Here is a 15,580-nt window from a genome sequence, read left to right on the forward strand (position 1 = left end):
ATATGTTCCATTTTGCACAGCATACCAATGCCAGTGATTTAGAATATTCGAGTACCGATAGCTTCTATAAATCCCATGAAAAAAAGGAATATTTTACTCAATATTTTATGTATATAACTATGCAATATCCGGCTGTACTTTAATAAATATATCTATTTTATCTAATGGGGCGAACAATCAATCTTCTATGACACTATGACACTACAAATTCTAAATGATAAACATGCACAGTGCAGAAAAGCTCTTAATTTTCTATAACTACTCTGTATAAACAGTCAAGATTAGCAAAAAATCCAGGGCCCAGTCATTCGAACCCTCCAGATCCAAAACCAAAATTGTGCCTTTCATTTTAATCTTCACTTTAAATATTTCACATCGATACACTAACATGATCAGCTGTATTGAGTAGATGGAAGTTTCCTGTCTTTTGTAATAGGGTAGGGAGAACATAAGTGCTGATTCTATATTTGAGTAACTAGGCAATTTTGTCTCGCATCTCATCATTTGACGCTAACGAAAGGTAATAATTCAATAATTGCATTAGCGTGCGTCTGTGATATTTTTATTTAATCGTTGTCTTTTAATGCATTTCATTATATTTCGTAATGAAGCATTCCTGTATTGCCACTCGCATATGATTTTATGTTGATGTCTCTATTCTTTTGTAAAACGAATTGTTCTTAATTTTACACTAGTTTGACTGTTTCGAACTTCCGTAATATGCGTAACTGGGGTAACTCTATTTACATTTTGGAATTTATTTAGACAAGAGTTGTCTTTCTTTATTTTAGCATAACAATTATCAACAATTACAATAACAAAAACATGCATGTACATGAATAGCAGGTGTTTAATGACCAATTTACAATTTTATAATTAATCTTAGGTAATCTCATCGTTTACTGAACAACTTTATCTTTTTGATTCATGCTGAGGATGTTTTCAGTAAATCATTGTTTAATCAAACCCTATTTGACGGTATATATACCTCAATATTGCTGAACATTCATTTCGATTCTTTCAAATCAGATACTAAAATGGTAAAATACTCTGACAGATTTTCTTTCTTAGTGTTAAACAATATAATCCTAAAGTTATACAAATATGATGTCTATATCGCAAGCCTGTATTTAAACATATAGCTCAACAAAGATAGCTCAAAACGATGGCGATATTATAGTCACTTTTCCATTTCAGCAGTTTCATTATTTCAGTTGACATAAATCATCAAAAAACTCGCAAGACCATCAAAAAATTCTTTAATATGTTTTGTCAGTAACGGGTATTTTAAGAAATTACATTATCATCCCCTCTTAATTTTACTATAAGGTAAAAATAACATATCTTAGTATTTCTCTCAGCTTTGAAATGAATAGAAACATTTGCCTTTACAAAGACTGATATTTGTAAGGTTTTCTTCTTAAAGGAAAAAGGACAACAAATTTACAAAGCATATGACGGTAGTTAGGAAAAGGCGTAAAATGAAACAAACAAACAGCTATTAAAATAAAACAGTTGAACCATTGTTTTACTAGAAAATAAGTAACTTGTTACTGTTGTGCTATTTTACGTAAACCGAGTTGTTAAATGCAATTACATTTAACCACTGTGCAATATTTCAACAACAGTCGAACCGCTATTTCAAATTTGTGTGAAAAACTATATCCCTCTCTTTAGCATAAATGTTGTCTTTAACACTTTTTTTTCTTATTTTCATCGAATCCTTGGAATTATTCTGTATCATTGTGTATTGAGTGTCTCTTAGCATTACTCTCTAACGATCCTTTATCCGTTTGATCATACAATAGCTCACTTTTATTTTGATTTCCACTGTTAACTAATTTTAATTTATTGTAGATCGTATTACTGTCACCTGGCGAGCAAGCATTCTGTTCCTGCAAATTGTCATTTGAATCATTGTGAACAGTCTTATTATTTGATCTGAGATTGATCACATTATAATCCTCCGATTCTTCCGTATAATTTCCAGCTCTGTCATTAACTTCATTACCAGTGTTGGCATCATTAACATATCCAGACCTCATTGCGTTTGTATGCTCAGATTCGGTTTCATGAAAAGCAGTAAGGAATGCCGTGCTGTGTGGTGCAGCGTACACCACACTATTTGAAGCTACTGGATCAGAATCTTTCTTACAACGGAGCCTGTAAACATTTATAATAAATTTAATGTGCAAATATCAAATAGTTCCTTACTTTCTCATGGAACGAAAACGTAATGATATGACTTTATTTATGAGTGCTGTCCCATGACGGACTGTCAATTTCAATCTAAATTCAAGTAAAACATCATTATTAGCAAACAAATCAAAGAGAGCCATGACTATGTTACATCAAATCACAAAAGTACTGCAGATAACTCAAATTTGGTTCACGTCAATTTCAAAAATTTGTTAGACAATAGAATAAAAAAGAACAGATTTTACAGGAAAAAAAGTGTGGTTCGAAATAATTTAGTCATTTTACGAGAAAAACTACAGTCAATGACTAAACAGAAAAATTGCAGTGTCGACTGTCTGGATTGGGTTGAGATATGTTCATCAGGTAGCAGAAGAGGCTTATAAAAACTACGGGTATGTACATGAACTTTTAAAAAAAGTACACAAAATGCTAAAAAAGTTTTAACAATGTAATTTTTTGCAGGAACATTTTGTTGGTTCTAGACTATATAGATTTCACTCTGCAAATTTGGTAATAGAATGAACAAAACATGTTGTTATCATAATATAACTGTAAAATTTGTATTTTTCGCTTATTCGGTGATGTCAACTTTATTTAGTCAATGTTAAATAGAATATTGTATACTCATTTTTATATGCTTAAATCTACACAAATTTCTTTATTTCCAATGGACTTTCACGCCGGAGAGGCTAGGATGTACGAAAGGCCTGGCGACGAAAGATGCCCTGTGAGGACATATTAGATGGACCTTTTAAAATTGCATTCTGAGTTAGATTTTTTTGGCAAAGGCCTTTTGATTCGTTAAAGAAAGAGGATCCGGTTCGGTTCTTGGTAAAAAACTGTCTTTCTAATTCGATGGCAGATATCTCTCAATTAACTTGTTTATCGTGTACATATACAAACCCTTGTACAACTTGAAAATATTATTGTTATTTTTATAATATGTACCTTTTTCAGAAAAAAAATGGATGAAATGTGTCACAATCGTATACATGTATGATACTAAACATGTAAAAACACTGCAGTTTAGATTGTTTGGGAAACGTTGGGCTTATAGAGGGGTTTTGAGGGTAGTGACCACCAACGCGCCGAATACCTGTGAGTTAATTTAACCTTTACCATAATTTATGTCTGTGAACGTATTCTTCCCTAAATGGCTTAGGAAATAATATACAAAAATAATTTGGGAAGCCTTACTTACCGCCTCTTACAAATAATTATAACCAATATCACCGCTATAACGATATTCCCAGTGGCAATAAAATATACAAATAGGAAACAGAAGTTTTGTCATCGCCTGGAAAACGTGTAAACAGAACATGTTTCAGCATGATGATAACTGTTACATTATATACAGCATATATTCATCAGAAGTTTTAGTATAGTAACGCTTATTACTAAATAGTAATTAATTTAGGAATTTTATACGGAACCGTCCTGGTGACAATTTAACATGTTCTATAAAAAATGAAAACTCCTACGTCGGAGATAAAAAGCCTAATTAGGAGTTTATAACTCCTACGTAGGACTTTATAATTTATGCGTAGGCTAAAAAGCCTAATTAGGAGTTTATTACTCCTACGTGGATAAAAAAAGCCTAATAAGGAGTTTATAACTCCTACGTAGGATATAAAAAGCCTAATTAGGAGTTTATAATTAATACGAAGGATAAAAAGCCTAACTAGGAGTTTATAACTCTTACATAGGATAAAAAGCCCAATTAAGAGTTTATAACTCCTACGTGGGAGTTATAAACTCCTATTTCAGCTTTTTTTTTATCTCTTCTGTACAAATCTTATACTCGTTGTCGTAATTTTAACATAATAAATTTGAATGTGAAACCAATAAATTAATCATGATATGTGATTATATTAAATTTGCAAATAATCTGCTGTGGAATAACTGATACTGGCTTTACAGTCTTGTCATTATCATAAATAAAATTAGTGTTCAATTTCCTATGTTCTTTGGACAGATTATACCATTCATTTTGTTTATTTTGATACAAGACAGTTTACATTACATATATAATGAAAATGTTGTAATGATAACGTGTTGGAATTTTACAGACAAATAGTGACAATTTACAGAACATCTAGATTTATTTTTTATCATGAATCATAGGAGGAAAAGAACTTCGAACCTGTGTTCGTTTTCCTCACTGGTTTAAGTGTAGATAAAGTATCCTGATTTGTTGATGGCTTTTGCTGGTACTTCCTGTCTCAATGATAGGACTAATACTCGACTGTTGACTGGTACTTTGCTAGTCTTAGTCACGTGATTCACACTTGACTGTGTACTGGTACTTTTGCTAGTCTCAGTCACGTGATTCACACTCGACTGTGGACTGGTACTTTTGCTAGTCTCAGTCACGTGATTTACACTCGACTGTGGACTGGTACTTTCGCTAGTTTCAGTCACGTGATTCACACTCGACTGTGGACTGGTACTTTTGCTAGTCTCAATCACTGGACTTACACTCGACTGTGAACTGGTACTTTTGCTGGTCTCAGTCACGTGATGTGTACTCGCACTTATTTCTGTAGATGATGTTGTCGACGTATTTTCATATGCTTTTTGGATATATAATGTGAGACGATATTTAAACCGTTATATGACTAAATACAAATTGTTTTTTTTAATGGCTTGAAAATATTCTATTAAAAGCACAAGGCATAAAACAATATAACTTCAGCAGTAATAAAAATGTTTCAAATCTTGAAAGTAATTATTCAACGGAACAACCTAAATAGCAAAAAAAATGTGACTTATTATTAGAACATTTGATGTTAGAAAAATGCTGTTTTGCTGTCAAAATGATTTCGCTTCAACAATAAACTTTAATATTTTCATTTTTATTCAAATGTACATTATTTTGACCTACTCCTCTAAACATTTTATTAATTTTTAGATATTGTTTAATATATTCGCTTTTGCAATATCCTTTTTTACGTTAAACGAATGAAAACAATAGTTACACTTTGTGACGTATATCATAATTTGCCAATCACCACCACAGTATTCATCCGGGTTACCTCTACATTTGTAGGTACAATGTGCTGTCTTTTTACAATACCTTATTTTATTTCCGCAAAAACACTCTTCCCCACTCTGTAAAAAAGAACAATGACTATGTTTTAGCCATTAAATAATTTATAAGATTCAACATCCACTCATTCGAAACTTTTGTAATGGAAATTAAAACTTCTAATGTTGATACTTGAATTCTAAAATGTATGGATTATAAAGGAAAATAAGTTAGACTACCATTCATACATTAAAATATTTAATTTAATAAAGTTTTTGTTGTTTTTGTTGGTTTTTTTTAACAAAATATATCTTTTATTTATTTTATCACGATAGATGGTTGAAAAATGATGCCCCCATGGCTAAAATTAATATATTGTGTTATGAGATAGTAATATTTATGAAATAGTAAAGCTTTTTTCTATGTTTATCTTAAAGCTGCATTTAATGAATATGTAAAAATAGTTTGCGTCTACTTAAAAACCAAGCATTTTACAGTTCATGAACCTTTTAACAGTATTGTTGTAATTCTCATCAAAAATTGTTAATAAATTACGATTTTATTCGGAAAAACTCCATGGTAACACTTAAGTTCGTATACGAATTTTAATATATGCAAATAAGAACTATTATCAGCTCGTTCTGTTTTAATGAAATTTATCAATGCAGTTTTAAATGACAATTTTTTAATAACATATCAAATATTTTTCCTGGTGAAATACTTTTGCAAATATTACTTTGTGTGTTTTTTTATCTGCTATTTACTCGGATTTTAACACATTTTGTGTAGGTGAGCAGTCCACCCGGCCAGCTTTCCGGGATAACTCGCCACTTATTACCACATTTCTCCGACTACTTATCTGACATGACTTTCAGAGGTGAGAGACAAAAGACTAATAAACTCAATGTCCGAGATCAGTTGTCACTGAGAATTTTCGCCTCCTACGAACATTGAACCAACGATCTCTGGTTTACTTGAAGTAATTCAACAGAATACTTTAGACATAAGCAAGGGGACTATGTGCAAACAATACTAAAATATAACTGCACAAAGTGCTCGAAAACATATAAACAAGACATAAATAAATAAATGTACACGTTATATTGATAATACATAAATTTACCTCGGTACCAAAATATCTGAAACCTTGACAAAACTGTTTACATTCCTTTCTTCCGTTTGGGTCTAGTTTTGTACTGTTTTCCACTCAGCACTCGGTTTTTATAGTCTTTATAACATCCAATACTTCTATCAAGTGAGGCTTCAACTACATATAACATTTAATAATTTTTAAAGTGAAACAAAAATAATGCTTTTCGACTATCAATAAGTGCAAGAATTTCGTACAGATAAAACATTAGTAAAACATTTTTGTTTTTAATTGATTTTAACTGTTTAAATAAAATGTTATACTTTATAAATATACCTTGCAGAGGCCCTAAATTTAACATTATTACAAAAACCAAACTAATTTGAAATTCGTGACATCTGTCGATAAAATCCAAGCATTATCTCTTTAAAATTCATTTTCAAAAATAAATCCACTTCTAATAAACGCTCATGTTTCAATATCACAAAGTTATGAGTACATCAAGGATACAAACATTTACACTTACCGCATCAGGAAGTATAACATAAGGAAAAACAGTCATAACTGCCTTTTTTGTGAATATATTTTCACTTTTGTATGCTATAGATTTATGAAAAGAAATATGTTTCGAAATTCTGCGGGTATTGCATGATTCAGTAATGGGTAAAAAAACGATTCGGCCACTTGACCATTCGACCCATAGCAATTCGTCAGACTTGGAATATTGACGGACGATTGTCTAGTGTATGTGACCCAATCTTCAGAAAAAGGGCAAATAACCCGGAAAAAACGAAACAAAGAAATAAGTGGTACGATAATGACTGTAAGGGGAAACAAAATAATAATACAGAAAATGAAATAAATGTGGTAAAATCTAGAACGGAGTATAAAACATTAGTTAGAAATAAAAAGCTTAATCACAATACAATGTATTCAGGAAACCAAAACATTAGAAAAATTTCGTTATAAAAATGCAAAAGAATATTGGAAGCTATTAAAGAATACATGTATACTGGCAGAAAAACATAGTATATCCTGCACACATTTCGCCGAATACTTAAAAGCGATAAATAGCCCAGATTCTTTTTTTTTTTCAACCGGAAGATGATGCAATTAATTTTAACGAACGGTATGTCAATGGGGAATTTCAGTGTTTCACGGAAAATGAAATATTCCGCGCATGATCAGAACTTAAGAATAACCGTTCCGGAGGACCCGACTATTTTATAAATGAATTTTACAAATACGGAATTAACTCGCTTCTACCATATTTACTCAAGCTTTTCGACAAATTACTATCACAAGGTTATTTTTCCCAAAATGTGGTCGGAAGGTTTCATAATACCTATCTATAAAAATGGAGATAATAATTTACCAGAAAATTACAGGGGAGTGACATTACTAAGTACCCTAGGTAAACTTTTTTCAAAAAATACTTAATATACATCTTGAAAATGTGGCAGAGAACTATCACGTTTACATTGACGCACAAGCAGGATTTAGGTCAAAGATGGGAACTGTAGATAATATTTATGTATAACAAAGTATCATTAATCGTATAATTTCTGAAAATAAACGTCTTTTTGTTTACTTCGTTGACTTTACAAAAGCATTTGATTTTATTGTTGGGGATAATTTATGGTTAAAGCTGATAAAATTAGGAGTCAGGGGAAAAGTAATGAAAGTTTTGAAATTTATGTATACAAACGTCAAATCCAGAATTAAATTATCAAATACATTGAGCGAATGCCATTGTTATTAGGGGTCCTCAGGGAATTGTCCTTTTTCTTTTCTATGTCATAATGATTAGAAGATATTTTTATATTAAAGGTTTTAAAGGCATAGACTTAGGTACTCTGAAATTGTTCCTATTATCATACGCGGACGACATCGCTATTATATCAGTAACAAAAGAAGATCTTTAAAAGGGATTTAATATTTTAAAAGATTATTGCGACGAATGGAAACTAAAACTAAATGTAAATTAAACAAAAATAATGGTTTTTAAAATGAGTGGGAGAAATTAGCATAATTTAATTTTTTGATATGGACATACAGAAATTGAAAAATTAAATAAATTCACATATTTAGGAATCGTTTTTACAGTGGAAGGGTCATTTTCTAAAACCTTCGAAGCACTTTCAGGACAAACATTAAAGGCAATTTTAAAACTTAACCCTTATATGCAACACTGCCCTAATATCTCAGTTTCACACATACTGGACCTTTTTGACAAGTTAATAACACCTATTTTAAGCTATAGATGCGAGGTATGGGGTTTCATGGAAGCAAAAAAGATAGAAAATATACATTTGAAATTTTGCAAAATTTTATTAGGAGTAAGGCCACAAACTCAAAATAACTTCGTTTATGGAGAAATAGGCAGAGAACAATTAATACAGCTTAGAATGATACGAATCTTAAAATTCTGGTTTAAAATATTGAAATACCGGTAGTTATTCCATTTTTACAGGTAACTGTTAAGTGTTCCGTTATTGCACCTGTATATTAAAGTGTTTAAAGCTATACGGTTTTCATTTTATAGAATTTATGATTTATTTTTTATAAAATTTATTGAAAAATAATATTGCTTCCAATAGAATATATCGTTCCAGTTCTGCTATTTTAAGTAAGTTTTTATCTGTTAAGCATTAATTTCCTGCATGCGCCATCATTTTTAAAGCAATTTACTATCATATCTATTTTTTACAAGCATTTCGGAAGTATTATATTTTTTAAAAATTCTGCAGCATAGTTGTTAATTGGCTTATTGCAATATATGTAGTCTTGTAAAATATAGTATTTTCTTTCAATACAATAATTTACGTGTATGTTAGGCCATTTTTAAAATGTGACTTTATGACATGGTCAACGCTTTCTTCCATGTTTTTATTTAATTATGCGCATACCAAACAGGAAGGCGACAGTACGATGATGACGCTACGACAATATGATGGTGACAGTACGACAGTACGATGGAGACAGTACAGTCCGTCGTGCTGTCGTACTGTCACCATCGTACTGTCGTAACGTCACCATCATATTGTCTTATTGTCACCATCGTACTGTTATGTTTTGGCTTATCGTTCCCAGAAGAAAAAAAACGAGCTGGCCCAAACGGAACACCATATTTGATAAATAAACAATTTTTTTTATAAAGGAAAATGTAAAGATGTATGAAGGGTAGTGAAAAGAAAAAAAAAGGTTAGATACAATTGAGTAAATTAGACAAATCTATAACGATAATTCCCACCGGCAATAAAAGATACAAATAGGAAACAGGGGATTTGTCATCACCTGTAAAACGTGTAAACATTACATGTTTCAGTATGATGATAACTGTTACATTATACAGCATATATTCATATTGTAACGCTTTTTGCAAATATTGCTAATTAATTCATTTATGAACTTTAAAATTCAGTTTTTTTGTACTATTGTAATTTTATTTCGGAATTTTTTACTTATTTTCTTGTTCTGTTGAATGTAATTATAACAGTAGATAAATTTGAATAAGAAACCAATGAATTATTCATTTGCAAGTTTAATATATGTATAAATATATACATATAAATATAATTATATATACATATATATAACATTCGAATACCAAAAGGTGAACTCTCTGTAGACAAATTTAGGTTTATTGATTCATACGAGGAGAAGAATTACGTACCAGCAGGGGTCAGTATCTCGAAGCTATCGTTAGCATAACGACTGTCGTAAGCCTCTCGTTAAGGTTTTCACTGGTATCTCGAAACTCTCGTAATTAACGAATAATCGTTGAAATGCCCAATTATTAACGGTTGCGTAGAAGGTATCGTATAGCTCTCGTTACTATCACTTTGGCAAAAAGGAAGAATATTTCGAATTCAAAATACACAAAAAATGAGAATTATATCAACTTATTGATAAAAATGATGAACCTACATAAATATGATATTTTATTTCTTTCTCTCACATATCAAACATATGTAAGAGCTCTTTTAGTTTACATAAAGTTGTATATTTAAAAGCAGATGAAAGAAAATCATATCATAACTACAAAAATGTATCGGAAAGAATGTGTAATTTTGCACAAGACACTAATAATAAATATTTGCATGTACATAATGTTATAATGTTAAAAATGTAACAAAACTCGGTACTTTTTACAGAATTATATTTCGAAAAGTTATATGTGATGTAATGATTTAATGACATGAACAAAAATGCTTAACGTTACGCTGCAAAAATCAGTACAACAGATAGGCATGAAATATATGGACATTTTGTTTATTGAAATAGTTTGCTCTTGCCAACACCATCTGTAATATTTTTACTTGCTATATTTTAATTTGTAATTCATAATTCTTTCTTAATCCTTTGTTAAAGACAAAATGAAAATTTATCCATAAATTAACAGCAGATTATATAAACTTAGTAGACAGGTTGCATGACCTTATATAAAAGGTTGTTTGTAAATATAACCTCAGCCGTCAGGCCAGGTTTATATTGCAAACAAGGGTTTTTATACGGCCATATAACCTGTCAGGAATATTTATAACGAATTTATAAAGCTTCAAACTTCCCTTTTAAAGAGTAAAAGTAAGATTTCCAGCTCGTGGAAATATATGGAAATTTATTATGTTTCGTGAAAATATTCTATATTTCACTCAAACGAAAAACATCTTAATATTTCTTTAAAACTAAACCCATCGTCGCTGTCGTCGATGTATCATCATCATTATCATAGAAATAACCATTGTCACTCGTATATCACGATCGTTTTTTTTTAACTTACATAAGAAAAAAAGAATTCTAGATTATTTATGATGAGACCAGTTGCATATATATATACGAGTAAATAATCAATTTATTAAGCGTTTACATTGTAAAATAAGCAAAGTTATGGACTGACTTGAATTTATTGTCCTTATATGTGTTTAAATAAACAGACTACTAGTATTCAAAAAAGATACTATGACTACTGAATGTTCGCTATTTACATTCATTTAGATATTTGCAATTTCAATATTTCATCCATGAAAGCAACATTTTCAAGTTTGAATCTTGAGAGTATACTTACACCCTGAGGGGAGGGGGATATTGGGAAGAAGCTCGGCCAGAATATTTGCTTTGACTTAGTAAAGTGTTTAAGATATCTGATTTCCACTAGCAACCTTTGCTGCACAATAGTCAGTCTCTGCTGTTCTATAAGCAGTCGTTTTCCCTCAGTAATACTAGTCTTGCAGTTTCTATTTTAAGTTTTTACCTTTCAAAAGTAATCACGTCAGTTACATAGGAACTTTCAGCATTTGCAATTCTTCTTGGTTTACGTTTTGTAACAGCCATTTCTTCCTGCTTTAACACACTGTTCGCGGTATTCAAATGATTCGTTAATAACTAACGAGTAAGGAACGAACGATTGCTTAAATATCGCTTTCGAGATACCCGCGCTAGTCTCTCGTTAACCAACCTTCCGTCAATCGTTAGCACGTTCGTAAACGCAAATATAACGATAGCTTCGAGATACTAACCCATGGGGTACTAACTGAAGGGGCACTAACTGCAGAGGCGCGTTCAACAACGTGAGTGCTCGATTAACCGATTCGCCTGCAAACAAAATTGGAACTGAACGCAATCGAGCGCTCTTTCGCAAACCAATATGGCGTCCGTTGATAAAGATCTTAGAAAAATAATTTTAAATGTTGTAATAGACAAGTTGTCTGACACTCCAGAAGTTATTTATGAGGATCCAGTGATGGAATATTTAGCTGTAAACAGAAAAAGAAGACCGAAAAAGAAGACCCGAGTTGTTAGGTACCGGTAGAATTCAAAATTATGTGGATCAAACTGTCCCAAATACAGCGATCCGTTTTTAAGGGCACATTTCCGTATTGACACGGGAGTCAGTGCAGGTAAATAAAATGCGAACATCGACTTTTAATTGAAAAAAAATATTTATGTAGGTTTTTTTCACACAAGCGAATCCGTTTTTCAGCCCAATTTTTGCTTTTTCCCCATTTACTTGTTCAGTGTTATCTAAAATTCCGTCCATCATCATTATTTATACTTGTACACAAAATACTGCATGTACTTCCATTTTTATGTTCAGGTCAATTTAGGAGTGTAAATTGCTTTGCATTTACAAGATATGTACAAGATATATTGAATAATTTCAAGTATCTGAAAGAGTGTATGCATGGGTGCAAGTTTTCAGGCATATGCTTGAAGCTCATGTTTTTTGTGACAAATTTCATCATGTTTTACTGTTAGATTATGTAGGTAAATGATTATGAGGTACAGTTTTAAGGTTTTTCCAAATTTTCAACTTGCACCCATGTGTATGTTTGTCAAGTACATGTAATTTATGGATGACAAAATAAATCAATATATGTCATATGATTTTGATTTTTGTGTAGCACAATGTCAATGTGGGGTTATTTCGGCATTCGGATAATTTCTTCACTTTTTTACTTTTTTTAAACGCTTTTAAATTTTGGGTCGTTTTTTACTATAATAATACTTATTCTGGAAAAACGTAGCGAGCTAATGATCTGAAATTTTGCACATAAGATTTTAGTATAGATCTACATCAAATGGATGAAAAATCTCAAAAAAATATTTCTAGTCCCGTCATGTCAAAAAACCTCAGTGGAGTTCCTTTAAGATATTATTGTAAACCCATTGAAACAATCTACACTGTATGCCGGCTTGACCTGTACCGAGTTGATATAGGGCTAAGTTGACTCTTTGCCGAAAGGAACTAGCTAATAGACAAATTGCCTGTTTAGAACAAAAACTTTGACATTTAATGTAGATCTAGTACTTAATGTACTGGTGTGATATGTGTGGTATTTAAACTGTAATATTTTAAATGACTTGATGAAGAAATTTATATTGTTTATATATGTTCCTCAACATACTTTTTAAACAAAGGCTGTCTGGTGACAACACACTCTCCTTATATTTAATGTTGAAAAAGGGATAAAACTTAACATTTAAAAAAAAAGTGAAAGCTAAGATAGTATTGCAGTTATTGCATCAGTGCAAACAATTGTGTGTCTGTTGATCAAAAATGTTCAAGTTCTTAAAGACAGGGAGCTAGATTATTTCCCTGACAAAAGGTTTTATTTAGTTGTCAGCCATTTTGTTGATTTTAAATGTTTTTCATTACAATAACAGAGTTATGAGCTGTGAAGAAGTCATGTCAACCTTAGTATGCTGGCCTGACAGACAGTAGTACGGAAATATTGCTGAGGGTTTTGCTAAAAGAGCAGGATTTCCAGGAGTGATTGGAGAAGTTGATTGAACCCACATAAAGATTCCAGGGCCATCAGAATTCAGAAACTCCTATATATGTAGGAAAGGTTGGTCAGCATTCCACCTTTAGGGTGTTTGTGACAGCAAATTAAGGTTTTTGGGTGTTTACTGTGCTTACCCTGGTTCCGTTCATGATTCTCGGGTTTTCAGGAACTGCCCATTAAGTGCCAAGCTACAGACAGAAGGGACAGGACAGTATCATGGGTGAGTCTGCGTACAGTTTGTCCCCATATTTACTAGTACCATTTAGGGATAATGGACATTCATCAAGAGAACAAAAAAGGTACAACAATGCACTCAGTTCAACCAGAGTTGACATTGAACGCTGCTTTGGTTTATTGACAGGGAAATTCAGGAAGCTAAAGTACTTAGATATGCTAAAAGTGGAGTACGTTCCAATTACTATAACAACATGCTGTGCTTCACACAACTTTATACTTCGGCAAGAGTCATACACTGATGAAGACATTGACTTAGATGATCTAGATGGAAATGAACAAGTGTCTCTGTGACAGAAGCTGCTGGTTGCACCAAACGGGAAAAAATAATGAACATGTTAGCTTGAATCAAAATAAAACTCCTAGTGTTCCAGATAATGCATATTGTGTGTACTGTCTAAATTAGAACGTTAGAACACATTATCAGTCTAAATCTTGTTTGAAAGGGCGTGATGGCGTATTGGTTAAGGTGTCCGCCTCACATCCAAGGGGCCTTGAGCCCTACACGGGATGGCGATCATTTTCAGTCTGTGAAATTAATATTTTGAATTTGGTTTCTGAAATTGTTATTTTTATACAGTTTGTTCAATATTTATACATGTGTGATAAAATTTGATATCTCTTCTTTTTTTTTGAGACCTTTCTATGCATGCCATGGGATATGAACACTACTCCAGAAATTTATGCCATTTTCAACCACTCCAAGGGCAGTTTATTCGTTATGAAAGAGCTAACTTAAAGGCAAATATATAACAGAAGCCGGACAAAAATTGACCACAAAAATATGATGTTTACTTTATTCCAGATTGCCTGAACTCTCCCTTCAAAATGTTGAGAGAATTTGTTCCCAAATAAGGCATTGTATCACTCCCTTGTGCATCTCGTGGCAGCTCAGTTTATAAAGTGGTGAAGTGGTTTCGACATTTTACTTAATCTGTTGGTTGCGAGTTGAAGCTAAGCCAAAATTCTTAAGCAAGAAATTCCTCAGTACTAGTTGGTTGCCAAGGAAATGAAAAATTTGATAAATAAATGAATCAAATATACCACAAAAACATTTATTGAAGTTAAAACATATTACAAATTAAGTCCTGCATAATTCAAATAACAAAAGACAGTTTCAATAATGATAACAATTGCATCAAAAATTGTTTGACCCAACTGTGTAAATAAATTAAAAAGCAAGATGTCACTGAAAGTGTTTGGTTAAAACAATCCAGGGTTCATACAGACATCCAATGTCAAAATTCAAGGACTTTTGAAGCTCTATTTAAGCACATATTCCCATTTTTTTAGCACATTTGTTGCACATATATCGACACAATATTCAACCTTAGAAGGATAGTTTATTTCACCACTTTTTCTTGAATTATACACATTTTCTAGCCCAAATTTTAAGGTTTTATAGAAGAACAACAAAGAATGCATCAAATACAAATTAATTAAAAACAACTGCAATTTGTCCACTTGTTACATTGAGCAAACATTTCATTGATTTTGATACTAAATTGGATCTTTTTTTTTTTAATTTTGTTTACTGTTGACTTTTATCAACACTATGTCGTTCAATCATTTTCAAGCATATTTTCAGCAAATTTAAGCACTTTTCAAGACAGTAATCAAATTCAAGGACTTTCGAGCACTTTTTTACATTTTTTTTAAACTTATTTCGACTGTTGATTCTTTAGCAATTTAACAAGGTTTTCTAAGGCAGAAACACGACGGGTATCTAACGCCATCTTT

At 31.6% G+C, this 15,580-nt stretch overlaps 1 long non-coding RNA gene across 1 annotated transcript; it reads right to left on the reverse strand.

The window, feature by feature from the left end:
- Positions 1-742: 742 nt before the first annotated feature.
- On the reverse strand, positions 743-6,825 carry LOC132714926 (uncharacterized). Its single transcript, XR_009623628.1, has 6 exons — positions 6,654-6,825; positions 6,351-6,494; positions 5,178-5,310; positions 4,343-4,772; positions 3,401-3,496; positions 743-2,163 (listed from the first exon to the last, which is right to left on the reverse strand). It is a non-coding gene; the product is annotated as an uncharacterized LOC132714926 (long non-coding RNA).
- Positions 6,826-15,580: the final 8,755 nt, after the last annotated feature.

Source organism: Ruditapes philippinarum, unplaced genomic scaffold (genome assembly GCF_026571515.1).
Source record: "Ruditapes philippinarum isolate M1 unplaced genomic scaffold, ASM2657151v2 ctg6843_1_1_1_1, whole genome shotgun sequence".
NCBI classification, from domain to species: domain Eukaryota; kingdom Metazoa; phylum Mollusca; class Bivalvia; order Venerida; family Veneridae; genus Ruditapes; species Ruditapes philippinarum.